The 18,214-nt window shown below is 48.3% G+C and overlaps 1 protein-coding gene across 12 annotated transcripts in view; it reads left to right on the forward strand.

The window, feature by feature from the left end:
* The window catches only part of SCAF8 (SR-related CTD associated factor 8), a 171,622-nt gene that overhangs the window by 101,685 nt on the left and 51,723 nt on the right, over positions 1-18,214 (forward strand). The window contains exon 21 of one of the 12 annotated variants that reach the window (XR_006654248.3): positions 3,668-3,861. The exons of the other annotated variants lie outside the window; for them this stretch is intronic. The gene's annotated coding sequence lies outside the window, so the exon portion shown is untranslated. The remainder of the gene's footprint in view (positions 1-3,667; positions 3,862-18,214) is intronic. 12 annotated transcript variants of the gene reach the window in all.

Raw genomic sequence — 18,214 nt, forward strand, 5'->3', positions numbered from 1 at the left:
TGTTTTCTTTCCAAGTGAGTACTTATGTGTAAACACCACCGGAAATTCACATTTAACTGGGAAGCCTGGTGTTTTTTCCTGGTAGATTTTCAGGCAACCTGTTCTTTTTTGCTTTCAGGCGTACGAGGGATGTGTCTGTGGCCTTGACCTTTTTGTGTATGTAGAACGTTGAGTACTGTTCTTTTCCTCTCAGCATCAAATGGCTTTCTGACTGTGCACCGCTTAATTGTCTTTTTCATCTGAAAACACTTTGATGTTCCTCCAGTGTAATTAAGAAAGTTCATTTTTGCTGAATAAAAACAGTAGCAAGTCTGTTTTACTTGAAACTAAGTGCAAAGATTGCTCCATATAAAACAGGCATTATGGTGTCATGTTAAAACCATGGGCCTTTGAGATTGATGGGCTTCATATCCCGCGTCTGCCGTGGATTAGCATGGAGATGGCAGGGAGGACGTGTGTCGCCTGAGCCTGATGCCCCAGCAGTGCACCAGCTGTGTGGAGCAGGCATGCTCCCAGCAGTGCACTTCCCAGGTGTCCCTGTGTGGGGTTGCAGCGCATCGTGCAGGTCAGGTCTAGCACAGTGCCTGGTCTGCACTCGCCTGCTCATGTCTATTACTCTTTTCTGTAGATGTTTTTTCCAAAGCCTCCTATACAGAATAGACTTTAAAATCTCTTTAAATAGCCCTGGCTGATGTGGCTCGTGGATTGGGTGTTGGCCTGCCAATCAAAGCCAGTTTGATTGCCAGTCAGGGCATGTGCCTGGGTTGCAGTCCAGATCCCCAGTAGGGGGTGTGCAAGAGACCACCATACATGGATGTTTCTCTCCTCTTTCTCCCACCTTTCCCCTCTCTCTAAAATAAATAAAATCTTTAAAAAAAAATCTCCTTAACATTTTAGGAGCCACTGTCCCTCCCTTCCCAAGTGCCTTGTCACAACATGTGCCTATAGGGACCCCTCCCATGCCTGTGTCACGCCAAAAGCGGGCTCTGACCGAGGGAGAACAGGGGGAGAGTCACCCCTGGGTGTGAGGGATCTGGCCCACAGGGAAAAGCCGTGGGATATTCAGGAGAGGTCAGTGATGATAGGAAAAAGCAACATTTGGCACTACCCGTTCAAGAAGAGCTTGGTTTCTACTTTGGAAGATGATAAACTCTATAGCAAACTCTAATCACTAAAACATCACTTCTGACCTCGAGTAAACCTGTCTGGAAGCAATCGCATGTTCCCTCTTAAGTCTCACATAGCTCCAGCCAACGATTTTTTGGTGCATATTTTGTTTTTCACGTTGTGTCAGCCTCCTGGTTGGGGTGGGGGGGGGTGTTGTACATATTCCTGTCTGAGGAGCAAACAGAAGGCATCCTGTATGTTTTGGATTTGATGGTTCTTCAAGAACCTAAATGGCAATCGGGCGTGGGCTGCATTTTGACCTGCTTCCCTGTCCAAGCGTCTGTGGTCACCAAGCTGGCTGTTAGTGATGGTCATCACTGTCTGGGGGCTGTGCCACGTGCCCCAGCGGGAAACCCTGGGCAGCAAGCAGTTTTCAAAAGGCATGTTTTTGGAAAGCTCTGAACATTCCTTATATTCTCCGAGGAAATTCTGTCTTAAATTACCACTCTTCATTATGTATGCTTAGCTGCAAATACTCCTCACATGCCATCCTAAGGGCTCAGTTAGGTTGAATATTGATATACGTTGGCTGTACGTATGAAGTGTAAGGGAGCACCGAGTAAACGTGCCCCTTTTACCAGAAATCACGCTTGGATGCAAAGGAAGCACTGGGAAGACTGTGTGTTTGTGTTTGGGGTGGGACATTTTCTCTTTTTCTAAAAATGGTGTTGCACTTCCCTTGTGGAATGCAGAAATAGGGCCCAGTGAAGCAGGTAGCAAGGTATGCAGCTGGAGGTAATGAGAACAAAAGGGTAAAGGGCAGGTAAGGATTAGGGTTAGGGTCAGCTGTTAGCTGGTGCTGGGGTGGATGTTGCCAGAAGATGCTTAGTGAGTCCTAGTGACCCTCACAGCAGGCGAGGACAGAGTGATGTGGAGCCAACCAGGGCGGATGTGTAGGTTCAGAGGTCACTGGGAGAAGGTGAGCACACAGTACAATAACGCCTTGATAGTGAGGGACTGAAGACAGTGGGCGCAGGCACTGGGTGGGTTTAATGCTGGTTGGAAGGTTTGTGCGTGGCGGTATTATCTTTGTGTTCTTCTAGAGGAAAGGGGCTGCTTGGGAAGTGGGGGTGGTGGTGAAGTGACTGAGAATTCTTGTTACTCTGCCTGCTTTCCAAGTAACAGTACTTTAGCCATGGTCCCTCTAGTTTGGGGCAAAGAGGTAGTGTATCAGTCAAAAGTAGGGAAGTGGCATTCTTCATAACAAACCCAGGTTCTGGATTGTCACAGTAGCTGGGCTAGAGTGGAAAGAGCATTGGAAGGTTGGGGTTCAGTTCCTGGCTCACACACCTGCCTTGTGCTGTCCTCACCCCGGGCCTGTTTCTCATACAGAAGGCTACTGTAACACCTATGTTGCAAAAATGTGAGGGTGACAGGTGACTTTGTTCTCGAGTGTTCTCTGTAACGTCCCACCGGTGAGATCGCCTAGGGTGTGGCCATCCTCACCCAGGTTCTGAAACATAGCCATCAAGTCAGCATTGAACCTCAGCCTGTTGTCATCAGTGTGACAAGGACGGATCAGCTCTGGCAGCAGAATGAAGAGTACTTCCATCATGGCAACCTTAAGTAGTTCCAGAATATTCTAAGTGTTAAGGCCTTAGGAAGAAACCTAGATACTGAGTACCCGCCACATATTTCAGGCACTTCAGTAAGTAGTAGTCCTACTGTAGTGGTAAAAATACGCATCCCAACCGAGAGTTCAGGAAAAAGTGAAACTGACCTACTGCCCGTTCAGTACTGGTATGGACGGTGTTAGACAACTTTAAAAACACCAGATCTGGTTAAAAAAAAAAAAAAAGATTACAGTTTTTTAACTGCTTGTATATCTGGCTTCATCCAGTAGCATTCTCACACTCTTGAGAGTTGTAAGCCTCTGGCTGTTGAGTGTCCGGGGTACCTACACCGTCTCCCCACCCAGCCTTCCCTATTGCCACTGCGCTGTCTATGGGGGTGTGGGGGGGGGCTGCCTGGGTCTGCAGGTAGAAAAGATATATCAGTTCCTATTTTTTCTTTCCAAGAGGAAATGCACACGCCGTGCTCTTCACTTCCTCTGTATTTTGTGGCTTGTACCTGTGCTAATTTTAGTAATAGTCTTGTGTGTGTACACATATCTCTTTAACTGTGTTGTGTTCTCTCTTTTCCATTCAAGGGAAGTAAAGAACATCCTGCCAGCCTTCTAGGCATTCCCCGAAATAATTACTGGGTGCTTGCACGCGACACTGCTCTGGTTTTATCGTCATTAGTTGCATATCCATCAAGCCTCTAGTTCTAGAGAGCCGATGGTTTGTAAACCAAAAGCTATAGGACGAGGCACAAAGTGACAGAGTGTGAGACTTTCCGTTTTCAAATGAAAAAGCATTAGTATAGATTTCCATATTTCCTATTATTATTTGAAAAAGTACAGAAAATGGAAAAAAAAAGTTTTAACTGTAAAGAATGAGTGTGTGTTGGTCATCAGTTTGGCTTTAGGCTCTGTCTTATGTATTTGTTCGCCCAACAGATGATTGAGTGGCCAGGCACTGTGGTGGGTGCTAGAGAAATTCCATGCTGCCATCCGTTTAGAAGCTCCGCACGTAATAGTAACAGAAGGCAGGAAAGCATGGAATCCCAGTCTGTGCCCAGTGTTGCATGTGACTCCATGGGACCCAGGTCTGGCGGCTAAGAGGGATTCATCTGAAAGGCTTCAGAAGGAAGGTTAGTCTCATGATTTTTGAAGATGGTAGGGGTGTGACTTTCCAGGAAGATGGCTGGGGGTGGGGTGGAGAATTGCAAGCCTAAGAAAACCAAATGAACCTCTTTGGGACAGTGAACCTTTGTAAAGTCTGATTCCAAGTTTGCTAAGGGCAAAACACAAGGGAAATTGCATAATTTTGAGAAGAGGAATGACGTAAATATAACGTGGTGGTGGTTTTAAGTTTTTATGGTGGTTTGAAATGTTTTCATCCATTAGGTTCGGAAAGAGTAAAGAGTCTCAGTTAAGCTTTTTTAGAAAGTCAAGCAAAACATTCTTAAAGACATCTTGCTTATTAACCCTAGATAGAAAAGATTTATAAAAGGCAAAAACTATGATGATGATGCATATAACTAAATCCCAGAAAATCTGGGCTCTCGTTCTAAAGTCTTGAAATAAAATGTTCTCTGGAACATTCATTGGAAGACAGCTTGCTATCACCGAATTGTTAGTTTGCGGTAGAAACTCAAAACTGGCGAGAGATGCACCCCACAGATTTTTAAGTTATGGAATTATTTCAGGCAGCTGACAAACCATCGATCTGTGTCCGGGTAACTTCTACAACTGTGGTCTCTACATGTAAATAAATGTACATGACTGAGTAATAGTGCTTGTCTTTGTACTATGGGCTGTACCCATCTGATTTCCAAACTGACTTGCCTTGACTAGAATTAAGCCATTTAAATTAAATCAGGAGTTTATAAAACAAAAAATTTAGATTAGATTCAATTTTTTAAAAAGAGTTTAGGTTACAGTCCTTCACTTTGCCATTGACTGCCTGTGACCTTGGACAGGTTTCTCGGCGTGCCCATGAAGTGTCCAGGCTCCGTCAGTGCGCGTTGTCAGACTGTGGGCTGCAGATTCGTGTGGTGCTCACATAGTCAGTCTGAGTTGTCAGAGGGTGCCTGGGAACACTGCCCAGGTATTCACAGCAGTGAGTTAACGAGTACGCTGGGGCATGTGGGCCCAGGCCCCACTGTACCTGTGCACAGTAACCACACTTGGTCCTATGCAGAGTTGATTAGGTTGGGGCCGCAAACCGAAGGCCTTGAGGAGCTAGGGTCCACTCTGGACACACCTACTGCCACTCCCCTCCAAATGGGAGCACGACGGGAGTGTCAGCATAGACTGCTGGTCCGTGGTGGTGGAGGGGACGGGGACCCAAGTTTCTGCAGGCCTGCACACCCCCTCCCAAGCCGGCCGACTGGGCCTCTTTAAACTGTAAACAAATGCATCTCTCCTATTTTTATAATAAAACTCCAGTCATGAAGCCTCTCTATTTTGCAAAACTTCCCTTTTGTAATTTTTTTTTAAACTTTGGCTAAATGTTGTTAAAGAAGAAATCGTGCCTGTCCCATTGGATAGATAAAACAGGGTTTCAAATATGCAGATTCTGTTTCTATTTAAAAAGCCATACAATGAATGCAAGCTGTAGGAACAGGTATAAGATGCAGGTAAGTATCACCTGTAACCCTAAATCTAGGCTTTTTTTTAATTTTGAAAAATGCAGAAGAATTATTCTCTTTTCCATATAGAATCAAACAGTGCAAAGAGAAAACTTTTTAACTTTAAACTAATACAATGTATGTCATATATACAGGGTCCCGCAGAAGTAAGGCCTGCTTGAGTGTGGTTGGTAGGGGACGTGAATGTTTCGCACGAGATGGACAGCAATTTGAACATTTCACCTAAAATGTCATATTCTGTGCTTGAGTGTGATATGATTATGTTACAGAATTACATGCTTATGATTTTGTAATAAAAGATTTTGTAATAAAAAGGGGGCGTTATTTGTGCCAGACCCTGTATATGGATCAAAATAAAAAGTGTAGTTAGGAAAAAGAAGGATCAATGTGCACAAACACTGGGAAAGACGTAGGTAATTATTCTGTTTAAAAAGAGAGAGAAAGAGTCCTGAGCAGTGTGTCTCAGTTGGTTAGAGTGTCGTCCTGTAAACTGAAAGGTCGGGGGTTCAGTTCCTGGTCTGGGCACATGCCCGGGTTGTGGGTTCTCTCTCCCTCCCTTCTCTCTCGAAGGTCAGTAAGCATGTCCTTGGGTGAGGGTAAAAACATAAATAAATAAAGATGGAGAGAAAGCACTTTCCAGGGAGGATGAGACAGGGCAGGGTGAAGGAAGCCAGTGGGACTGGCGTCACCCACGGCTGCGCTTCTCCTGGGTTTGCCACGTTCTCACGGGGTTGCTCTGGGCTACGGCGCAGTTACTTCGTTTCTCTGAGTCTCTGCAAAAGTGGGGGAGATGACGCCTGTTTGTGCAGGTGCGTGTGGGAATCGACGGTGGAGACACAGTCATTTTAAAATAAGTGGGCAGCTGTTCCCATGGGCATGCGGAACACTGGCCTTGTCACGTGTGGCTGACCTACTGTGTGTGCCGGAACGTTTTTGGAAGACAGGTCTCACAGGGTTCAGAGAGAGATTCAGTGGACAGTTTCAGAAAGGGAAGCTAGCACAAGAGGGATGAGAACTCAATGGTGCAACCCTGCTAATGTGTGTGAAGGGACACAGAGTCCCCGTCCAGAACCCTGCTCTGAGAGGGGCCTAATCTGAAAGGACACTCCCAGAAGAGGGAGATGCATAGCCTGGGGGACTGTGAAAGCTGAGGACACAGCTGTGACAAAAGGCTGAAGGTCAAAGGCTAAAGGTTGTTTTGAGATGAGGCTTATGTAAAATACTGAAGACAACAAAACTGTGTTTTTATGAAAAAGAAAGAGGAAGGGAGGGGCCTACTGCATGGGGCCTGTGCCATTCTGTTAGTAGGTACAGCAGAAACTCTCCATCTGTGGGAATGAGAGCCTAAGAAAGGTGAGAAGCCTAGGAGAAGGCCCTCGTTGTCCTCAAAGGTGCCCTGGCCTTAAAAAATTATGTCCTTGGGAACTAGACGAACTTACAGACTGACGTCCAAGTCCAGGGACTGTGGTGAGCAGGACAGGGCTCCTGGCTTGGAACAAGGCAAGTGTTCTGATTTTCAAGCAAAGAAAAAGGTAGTTTCCTAGAACTCTAGGCTAGTGAACTTGTCATCATTCCCAGCCTGGTGCTGAAAAGAATGCATTAAAATCCATTAAAACGGACTTGTCTGCCCCCACAGAAGTGACATCAGTTCACGAAGAACAATTCCTGCCAGAAGTAAAGGATGCAGCTTTTAAAGAGGGTTGTTTGCTTGGTGAATGAAACCCGGAGATGTGTCAGTAAGGTATTGGAGAAAGCAGCTAAGCTTTTCTTGATGAGAAGGATGGAGAAATAGGGCCTGCGTGGTGTGCAGCCTGGCCAGTACCAGTTCATGGGCCAGTGTCAGCCCAGGGAAGTGGGGCTGCAGGGGTGGATGGAGGACCCCCGCACATCCCCTGGAGGAGCTGGGCGAAACGCTCTGGAATGCAGAGCAGAGGTCAGAGGCCACAGCCCATGTCAGAGGGAGGAAGGAGGAGCACCAAGACAAGATGAGGGAGGCAAGGGGCGGGGGCATCGGGGAACCAGGAGTAGCAGGACTGCTGTATGGGGGCACGCGGACGGGTTTCAGAGGCGGCGCTGCTGCCTCGGCGGCTTTCTGTTTGTCCTGAGCTCTTGCAGGTTGTCAGAGCCATTTAAAGGGGCTGAAACGGGAGGAAGAGATTTCTGACCTCAGGCTTGTCCTCTCCAACTTGTTTCTGGCCGATTTGAATGAGGAAATGGATATCATGCATGCTAATTAAACCTCTAGGGACCCAAAGAAGGAAGCGAGAACTAAAATGTTGGCTGAGTTGTGTACCTGGGTCCAGAAAGCTTAGTTGTTGGCGGTGTGGGACAAGGACATGCTGCTGCACGGTCACCCGTGAGGCAGAGGCTCGGTGTCATTCCAGAGTGACGTGGCTGGCGGACCCAGGGAGAGCGCGGACCCGCAGCAGACGGTGTGGTCCCAGCTGAGACGGGCAGTCCTCCACAAGGTTATCCCACTGCCGCAGATCAGGCCACGTCCGAAGTTTCAACTCGGTTCCAATTTCCGTCCGTGGAGGAACCCGTTTTGAATGTGGGCGTATGAGACTGACATGGATTTGGGGGACGCTGTGTGTGTCAGGTGAGGGTTAGTGTGCTCACCCTGGAGAACATCGGAGGGGCTTAGTGGCCACTGGCTTAAACGAAGAGGTGCAGTTGAAGGACTGGGCTTACGCTTTGTGGCAGCGGAAGGCGTGGATTCAGGCTCCCTGCCCCTGGGGCTGCCCCAAAAGAAATGGAAGCTTCCAGAAAGAGGCCCCGCTGCAAGAGAGGCTGCCTGGACACAGGCCATTTTCAGGGAAGTTAGACAGCTCAGGGAGCCAAGTGCAAGCCCGCTTGGACTTGAGACTGTGGTTCTCATCTTCTCTTCTGCACTCCCGTGTGTCTCTGGTTATCCAGAAAGCATCACAGCACGTTCAGAGTGTCTGCTGTACAAGACACGCCCTTTGAGATTGTCTCCTTGTTAGGAGTATGACTCAGAACTGGAAAGTGTGGGTTGTCTTGTACGAAAAGGGCATCAATTTCAGCCTGCTTCATCCACTGGACCCGGCGCTATCCGTCAGGGTTGAAATGAGAGGTAGGCGCAGAGACTGTGGGGCCGCATTTGCATATCTACGCTTCAGGTGCCAAAGAGCAGAGCGATTCTTAGAGGTTAAAGTGAGCAGTGGGTTTTTCTTAGTTCCTTAAAAATGTGTGTTTTCAGAGAAGCACTGTGTTAAGGATAGACATTTTAGTATGTTTTAAAGTTTAAAAAATTCATTTACTTACTGTGAATGGAAAAGGAAGTCCGTCCTCAGAACTTTGGGCACACACCGCAGGCAGGCTCGGTGTCATCAGCTGGGACTGACAGTGATGTCCAGGTTCCTGGTGCTGGGCAGCACCACCGCGCCCCCGCCAAGTTCAAATCTTCGTCCTTGTCCCTCCAAACAGGGGAGGGATTCGGGATCCATGGGACTTCACTGCTAACGTGTTCCCAGGTGGAGACAACACCGCACTCACTGCCCTGGTGGGGCGCATCGGTCCCATCAGCGTCCACATGTTCCTTCTGGTTCCTTCTGGTTCCTTCCGTTCCTCCTGCCTGCAGGTGGATGCGTGGCTGGGAAGTGAGGGCGCTGTGTTCCTGGTCCCGGGTGGGCCTTCTTAACACAGCTCACTGTTGACTTCCCCAAAATACGTGGTAGATGGCTAGGTGTTCTTAAATGGGGTGCCATCTTCATTTCCCTCTCCCTCTGTCTCACACACACACACACACACACACACACACACACCTCATGTTCTCACACATTCTCTACGTCATAATTTAGAGAAAGCCTTGAAAAGCTGCTGGTCCACAACAGTGCCCACCCAAGCCGGTGACTCTCTTTTCCCCTTTTCCCCACTCGCTGCTTTTAAAGCACATTTCCGCCCACTTGTTTATGCCACTCTCTCTAAAACAGAGGCAATCCTGTAGTCATCTCTCTGTCTCCAGCTCCCAGAACAGTCCCAGACACATGCATGGCACACTCGCAATGATTACCTGATGGAGAAAAAGAGAGCTTGTATTGGGGGTGCTCCTGAAGTCAGGAATAAGTAGTAAAGGACGAACACCCTGAAGAACACCTGCAGTTTTAGGGTGCCCGTCTTGCTGGAGAAAGAGGGGAGCACAACCCCTTGTGTTAGCTGAGTGTCTCTGAGGCACCCACCTCTGGATTCCCTAGTAGGGGGCTGGGCAAAGTACAGGGCGCCCAGCCAGACTGAACTTCAGACACTCACCAAGTAATTTTTAGTAAGAGCAGGCCCCATACAGTATTTGGGACATGCTTACACTAAAAATTATTTCTTGATTATTTTCATTTGCTAAATTTGGCAACCTTACCCACCCCCCCATTTCCCGATAGATTCTGACTTGCCGTGTGTTGGGGTGTTTCGATGTTCTCTACATTTGCTATAAGAAACCAGCTCTCACGCCAGCCTTGCCCCCGGTGCACCGCTGGTCAGAGTCCGGGTCCATGCAAAGCCCTCCTTCAGCTCAGACATGTGTGCTGAGTGACGTCCATGCATGGCCCCCACCCCCAGCTCCTCTTTTTCTCCCACTCGAGAAAACAGGTTGGATATAAATGATAGTGACTGTTACAGGGGTACCCTGAGTCCTTTCTGACTTCTTATTGAAAACAAATGATGTGCATATCTGAACTTCATATTGTCACTAAACAAAAGCTAGAGATCTTTTTTTTCTTTCTTTTTTTTTAAAAGATTTTACTTATTTTTACAGAGATAGAAAGGGAAGGAGAAAGAGAGGGAGAGAAACATCAATGTGTGAGAGACACATTGACTGGTTGCCTCTCATACACCCACAAGTGGGGACCTGGCCTGCAACCCAGGCATGTGTCCTGACTGGGACTCGAACCAGCGACCCTTTGGCAGGCTGGTGCTCAGTCCACTGAACCACACCAGACAGGTGGAGACCTTTGTTTCTGACAGTGCTGGGCCACAGGAGTTCGTTTGCCTGATCAGTTTACTTCTCAGCCTTTCTCAAGTGATACATGTACTTACAGCTTAGAGGGGTTTTGTGGCCTATTTGTCCATGTATAGATGATTGGGGCAAAGTAGGGAGAGACTTAAAGAGAAAAAAAGGTTATTTAGAACCAACTGTGCTCCTGATACTTTTCCAACACCTAACATTGAGTGGGAGAGGTTATTCGCTCTGGAATTATTCCTTGTAAAATGGATCAAACTTTGCTTCACTACACATGATAATTTCGGGGAGGAGTTTGTTCCCGAGGAAGCATTTCAGCTCCCCAAAATGTGCTGCTTGGTGTTGACGAGGGTCTGACCTTTCAAAGGCCACAGGACATCTTGAAGGGCAATTAGACGCCAGTCAGGAAGGTGGCCCCTGAGGTCACGAGAAGAGAGTTTCGTCAGAGGGGATTTTGTGAGGGTCCAGGGGAAAGCTGCCTTTGTGGTGGCCTCTCATTTGACCTGATTCAGTGAGTACGTAAAGTCGTTTTAAAACAAGCCTTTCCCAACAAAAGCCACGTGTTAGATCAGCGGGTTTCAAAATGAATCTTTGAGACTGTGGGGTGGAAGCAAGCAGGGTCTCTTGTGGGACCGGGCAAACGGGCTTCTCCCCGAGCTGCCCGGCCACCAGGTGCCCTGCACACTGGACTCTCCCAGCTTCAAAGTAGGAGGTGAATTGCAGATCAGTGCTCGGGTCCCTTGGTGCTCCTGGCTCCAGCGTGGATGGTTCAGCTCTTCCCCGCTGCCTCACAGCACGTCAAGATCTGTCCTCTGGCTGGGGCGCGGAGGGGAACAGCCCTGACTGAAAGGCCGTGGGTGGCAGTGTGTCCCTTGGCGGGCGAGTCGGCCCAGGTGACTGCTGTTCTCCATGTGCCCACTGGGCCTTTTTCTACTCGTCACCCATACCTGTTTTCGGGGGGAAATTCCATACTGTGATGGGATTTGTAATTTGGGGGATCGCTCACTTCTGAGACGTGTCCCTCACAAATGTGCAAGATCTGTGAAAGGGCACGGGACTCTGCACAGCTGGGTGGAATGCGGGTGTCCCACCCAGGAGCTCTGAGACGTGTCCTGGGATGTCCTGCATCAGCTTGTGAGTGCGTGAGGACATTCGGGTGGGGTACAGATGGGGCGCGTGTCAGCTTCCAGACACTACAAGACAGCTTTTCTTACCCTGAAACCCAGCCAAGGATTCCGAGGGATGTGATTACAGAAGGCAAGGCATTAAAAAAAAACATGCCTCATTCTGTCGTGTGTGCTTCCAGATCCACCTGGGACGGATGTTCCCGAGACGGTGCTGTGTTTGTAGAAAAGGTACCTATTAGTGGCTTATCAACTTGGGTCATGTTTGGAGTTCTCTGTGACCTTGCTAAAATAAGGCACCATGCCTTCCTGAAAACTATTATTCTGTAAAAAAAAAAAAAAAAAGGCATGCAATTCAAGTAGAATGTGTGTCCCAGACATCAGAGGCATTACTCGGTGTGCTGAGTGACCTCGGTGACGGCAAGGCAGGTGGCTGCTCGGTGGGCCTCAGCGGGCAGTGTCTCACCTGAGTCCTCTCTGCTCTGTGGTTTAGGAGTATATATGACCCTGGTCATTGCATCTGCTGCGACTGCACTGCGCCTGCTCTCAGTGTGACTTTGTGACTGTCCCAGTCGTTTGGCGAGCTCATGAGAGACAGTGTGAAATGAAGACAAAGGCACAGAACTCGGATAACTTGTCAAAACGGGCTGAACGTGTTTACCGGTGACATCCCACCAAACTCACATGAGGAGTAACTGTCTTTTTTATTTCAATTTTACTCCTTACTTCCCTGGCTGTTCTTTTAAGTAGCCAGTGCCCAGTTTTAAATACTAATTCTAGGTCAGGAGATAAAGCGCGTGTGTACAAAGTTCTGATGGGGGCCCTTCTGAGTTTGCCAGGCGGCCAGGCTGGGCCCCGAGCTTTTCTGGCTACCTGTTCCTTCCGACCCTGGGGCCTTGCTCCGCCCAGGGCTCACCGTCCTATGGGCCGTCTCCCTGTCCAGAGTGCTCCAGTGGTCACCTCTCCTGGGATTGCATTTTTTGGCATCCAAGACAAATGAGTGGCTTGTCATTTCTTTGACCAGGTCATGTCAATTCTCTGCCACTAATTCAGTTTGCACATTTGTTTCTGCAGCTGTTTTAAAAAAAAAAGCATCTGCTGAACTGAGTGACCATGTCGTCTCTCCAATTCAGTTGTGAAGAAAGCTGAGGACACCAGATTGAATTTGCTTTAAGTAAACTGGATATTTGAAAATTGAAATTTAAAAAAATGGATGGTTCAGTTTTCAAAAGGATTTCTTTAAACACCAACTTCTTTAATACTCTAAAAATAAAACATAATGAATGTCCCGGGTTTCTAGAGTAAAATACTTCATGCATGGAGGTGGCATGCGTATAAAAATATTGAAAGTCAGCGTTGATGTTTAAACTTATTAAAAATTTGTTACCTGATGGGTTCGGTCTCACTACATGAATGCTGAGTGTTGCAGCGCCTCTTCTTGGAGACCCAGAATCGAGCGTGTTGACCTTTAAGTGAGGAGGGCCTGTCCTGTAAACTTCTTGAGCACTTGGCGTCGGCCCCCAGCCCCCAGGCGTCCGAGCCATCAGGGGCTCCCGCTGCTGGGGAACCCCTGTCCCCGGACCGGTTTTCGTACAGGTGGTCTGAAATGATTGCAGGTGTGGCAGGTAGGCTTTACACTTCTGGGTGACTGTTCAGTGCAGTTCACTTTCGTTCCTTTGGTCCTTCATTGAATGTCCATTGAGAAGCCCTGCGCCAGGAAGTGGGGATCTTCTAAGGGACAGACCTTGGCTTTGCTCTCTTGGAGCCTGTGGGGTGGCCTGGTCTTCCTGTCCAGTGAACCGGGAGGTCGCTTGCTCTTCTCCTTTCTCTTCTGCTTGTCGTCTTCTCTGCACCACCCATCCCAGATTTCAGGGTGTCAGAATCAGACTTGTCAGGTCCTCTGTGAGTTGTGAACAGAAATTCTTTTTTTTCTTTCTATCTCTACAAGGGCATAAGCTTTCCCTTGTTGAGATAGAACCTCAGAACCCAGAGGTTCTGATTGCTTGTTGCTTGTGGGGATTGTCACCTGTGACTAGGAATGGCCAAGAGGAGGGGGGAACATGGGAGGTGTAGGCGGCAGGACTAGGGGGAGTGTGGTTGCTGGGGCTGGGGAGCAGCGTGGAGAAGGGAGGGGTCCTGACTCCGTGGTGGCCAGAGTGGTGCGGAATGTGTGGTCAGCGGAATCGCAGACGCCCTGATCCAGAAGGAACGTGAAGGCTGTGCACCGTTTTCACTCGCGTTTTTAGCTCACGGTCAAGGGAAGGAGGGAGAAGATGATGAGACAGGGCTGTCCCAGAGAATGGATTGGGGCAGCCTGGTGACTGGACCTTACCACTTGAAAAGGCAGCCATCAGGCAGAGTATTTTCAAAGTAGAGAAGAGAGGGAACAGCATGCCAGGCAGGGGGAGTGGCAGACTTCAGCCGTGTTCCTATAGCCTGAGCATCGGTGAGTGCCCTGCCTGGTCTGCGACGGGCACAGCCGCTCTCTCAGTCCCCACAGCTGGCCTGGGGTGGGTCTTCATCACCTGTTTACAGCTGAGGAAGCTCACAGTAAACTTACCCACTATTGCACACTTAGTAAAGAGCAAAGTCGGAGATGCAGGTCTCAGGGAGTCACTGCAGGCTGCACAGCTTTAGCCGGTGTGCTGAACTGCTAGCTGGGGACGTTCCTGCACCCGCTCACAGGAGACTGGACTTCAGCACCCGTGAGAACAGCTCAGCCCGTGATGGCCCAGAAGTCCATTATATTTGGATCATCCAAAAGTCTGTGCTGTATTTGGATCATTCATTCCAAGTGGTGTAACTTTTTCAGGACTTGGTATCTGAAATGGTTGAATGAAATGAGTGAGGGACACTATAGGACACGCAGCGCCTTGTAGGACGAGATGCCAGATCCTGTATGATTTCATTCTTGGTGTGCCCACGGGCAGGTGTGAAACTCCGGGTGCTCGCTTTCTACTGTTCAAAATGAAAATGCTGTGCCCTGTAATTCCTAAGGTGTGTCTCAGCATGAGTGAGATTCTTCTTTCCACTCTGTTAAAGTGAAGGAGCCCCTCTGGGGGGTCTGTAAGATTGCATGCGCGACCCCTGTGTGGTGAGGAAACAGGACACGATCTCCTTTTCACAGGGGAACCCTCGGTATCCCCCGTCGTAGAAATAAACTTCCCCAGGAGGAAGTGCTGCCTTTATGTAGTCATCCTTACACCCAGTACTTGGGAAGCTCTGACTTCATAGTGTTGTAATCGGACAGGACGTTGCTGGACACATCTTAAGTTGTTTTTTAACGGTGGAACAATAAGTCGGTTAGCAAATGGTGTTGGAATGTGTGTACACACACTGGTCCAGGATGCTCTGTGCCAGCCATCCTGCTCCCCTATAGGCTGACCAAACGGACCAGCTGGGCGAGGCAGATTGGGGTCTGGCACCCGGGAGTCACTCTGGCACTTCCCTTTCAACGGTGGCAGGACAGGGGGAGGGTTGGCTGAGGCTCAGATCTGAGAGTGCATGGGAGGCCCTGGTGTTCTTGGTGCAGCCCCGTCACCTCCTTATCTGGCCACTGTGATTAGCTCCGGAGCATTAGTGCTGGCACATGCCTCCCCAGGCAGGTTTTCCATCCACTGGCTTTGTAATCACGCATGTCCTCCTCTTGTGGCGGGTCCCAGCAGGTCAGTTTTGCTGATCACTGGCAGCTCTGATGACAGGTTTACGGGGGGAAGAAATGAAGGAGGTTGGTTAATTAAAAAGGGATCCAAGCCTCTGTAATTCTGTCCCTCCAGGGTGTCCTCCCTGCCCTTTCTTTCCCACCTGTAATTTAGAAGTGATTCTTCAGGCTGTGGGCAGTTTCTAGCCTGCTAACAGGTCGTTTGGAAGTCAGAACTCATTTACTTAAGGAGGAGACATGCGAAACAGATCACAGAAGCCTTTACGTTGTTAGTTTATTCTCCATGCAGTTGGCCCGACTGGTTCTTTCTCTGAGGAGGTGCTCTCTGCCTGGTCCTTATTCCCCATTCTTCTGTGACCCGTATAATTAATATAGAAACTGAGCCACTGCTTCTAGAGCTGGGTGTGTGTAAGAAAGACTACGGCTGCTTTGAAAGCAGTTGGGCCTCCCCCCCAGTCCTGGTCCCTGCCAGCCGTCAGCAGCAGGGTCACTGCATGGGGTGGCCACTTGCATGTCCAGTGGCTCAGGGGTCTGGGGGGAGCAGCCTGTGACAGGAAAGGCACAGAATTTGGGGGCTCAGGTACGCTTAGCTTGAAATCCAGTCTTGGCCATGTTCTGGCTGCGTCATCTTGGCTGGGTTATTTTAACCTCTTCGAACCTCATTTTTCTCCTTTGCAAAGTGGGATTCATAACTCTCTCTCCTTTGACGGGGCTGTTTGCATAGAGTACATGAGACATGTATGTCAGTTACCTGGAACCAGGAGCCCCCAGTGAGTTACGGCTGTATAAGGAGTGCCTACCTCCATGTTGCCTTAATCTTACCCATTTTTTAAAAGAATAACTATAACTGCATTTCAAAGTTAAGGATAGCTGCAGCAAATACGTCATTTGGCAAGTTGAGCTGCAGAAAACTGATTCTAGAACTTTCACAATTACCTCCAGGTATTATTTCCTCCTCCAGACACTGCTACGTCTCTGTTTGTTATTATTTTTTTAAAGTCCTATTCTTTGTGCCATGATCTCATTGAAAAGTGGGCTTTTGGGCTTCCTACTTTTCATTTCTTATGAAATCATAGCCAGTATGGGGGGGGTTGGGAGGCACACTGGCACCTGATGACAGAGAGCGATCCCCGAATGACCGATGACAGAGAGCGATCCCCGAAGAAGTGCGAATGTGCCGCTTCACATTCGCTATTTAAGGAGTGTGGGAGAAGCCACGTTGTCTGGAGTGTCTGCCCAGTGGCAGAGCTCTGGAGCAGTGGGGTTTCTTTTGTGACAGTTAAGGTGGGCCTCCGTAGCATGTATGACACCACTTCTTAGTGGCCCAGCACACCGCAGGGGTGTCCACAGGGGGAGGTGCAGGGGGTGTGAGTTCCAGTTCTGCCATTTGCCGTGGGATGCTGGATAGAGGCACTCCTCCAAACCTGAGTTGCTTTGCGGAGACAGTTCTAATTGTCTTTCAGGGTGTTCGATATAAGGCACCAAATTTGTAAGGGGCAGTAGTGATAGGGACAAAACTCTGCAGAACAGATGGACATAATGACAAATGATGAATTCGCCCACATCAGTCTTAGTGGCCACAGACAGCTTGTGGAGAAGCAAGAGTGCTGGCCCGGGAATCAGAAGACTGGTTCGCCTTCCCGCTCAGTGCCTCAGTGGCTTGCACACCCGTGTGACATGGGACACGTCAGCGAAGCCCTCCCATCTCGGCTGGCTCTTGTGTAGGCTGGATCCCCTGTTGCAAGGACCAGAGATTCCTAAATGCGAAAGGGCTTTGAAAACTAAACTCTCTCCAAATCGAAGATGTGCGACCATGATGTCCACATTCTGTGCTGAGCACTTGATGTTTGCTGGGAATATCCACCTTCCTCACTGACAGATCATCTTACGTCCACTTACAGCCACCCCATCAGGATGCGCACTAACATACCCAGAAAGCCACCACGGTCACAAAGACGCCTGCCACAATTCCACAATATGTTTTACTCACCCTTTGTCCATTTCAAGGTCATTTGTCAAGGCAGAAATATTTCTCTTACTTGGCAACAAAGAAACAAATTTAGTCTTGTGTTGGTACATATGGGTGTGTTAATAGATCATTCTTGGGTGCCCCTCACCCCACAATTCGAGCAAATTTGTGTCTTTTTCCTTTTGTTCCGCATTGCGACCTCTGTGCCTTTCACCACATGAGTGCTGACCTGCTCTGCACAGCCACCCTGCATCTGTTACACCCCGGCCAGTCTTGCCCAGGTTTCAGAAAATGGCTCCGCGACTTTAATGTGAAAGCTGCTGAGTCACATGACTGAGTTTCTTTGTCGTTTTCTTTTTTGAGTAACTTTTAAGTCAATGTCTAAAGGATGAACTCATTGGAAAAACTCATTAGCAAAACGCTTAGATTAATTTGAACTAACAGATGTTATCTTGGTGCCAATTTTGTTTTCTGTGGACCGGTCACACATTTCACAAAGCTGTATCTCTCCCTTATGTCAGAACCACAGTAGAAAGATGAAAAAGAATTATTCAGCCATTTCTCTTGTCGCACGTCAGAGTCAGGGTGCCTTCCAAAATATGTAATATGATACTACTATAGAATAGGATGATATGATATAACAATATAAATAATAAATGGTTATTTGGGGATTATGTAAGTTTTACCAACCACAGAGGCATAAAGATAACATCAAAATTGCTAAATACAATTTTTCAATTACTGAAGCTTGTTATTATGTTACTAATGAGAACTAATTGCCCCCAACTTTTAAATATTTAACCTAATTTTTGGTTGTACCTTTGGCCACTGTGCAGGTCACATGAAACTTCCCAGCCCCGATCTATGGTCAGTTGAGTTTATGTGGTATGTGGTGAGGCAGTGCTGTCCAGTGGTGAGAGTGTCAGTTTCAGGGTCAGAGCCCCCGTTGTCTGGACCCCACCCGTGCCAGCGGATGTGTGTCTTAGTGAAATTACTTGGCGTGATTACTTAAACTAGTCCAACTAATTGAGTTGTACGGCTGTGTAGCATGCTCTGACATACTGCTTCCAAGCTCTTCTACTTACTCATGTGTTTTCAGGTTTTATATAATTATTTCATAATTT

The sequence above is a fragment of the Desmodus rotundus genome, chromosome 11 (assembly GCF_022682495.2).
Source record: "Desmodus rotundus isolate HL8 chromosome 11, HLdesRot8A.1, whole genome shotgun sequence".
Taxonomy (NCBI): domain Eukaryota; kingdom Metazoa; phylum Chordata; class Mammalia; order Chiroptera; family Phyllostomidae; genus Desmodus; species Desmodus rotundus.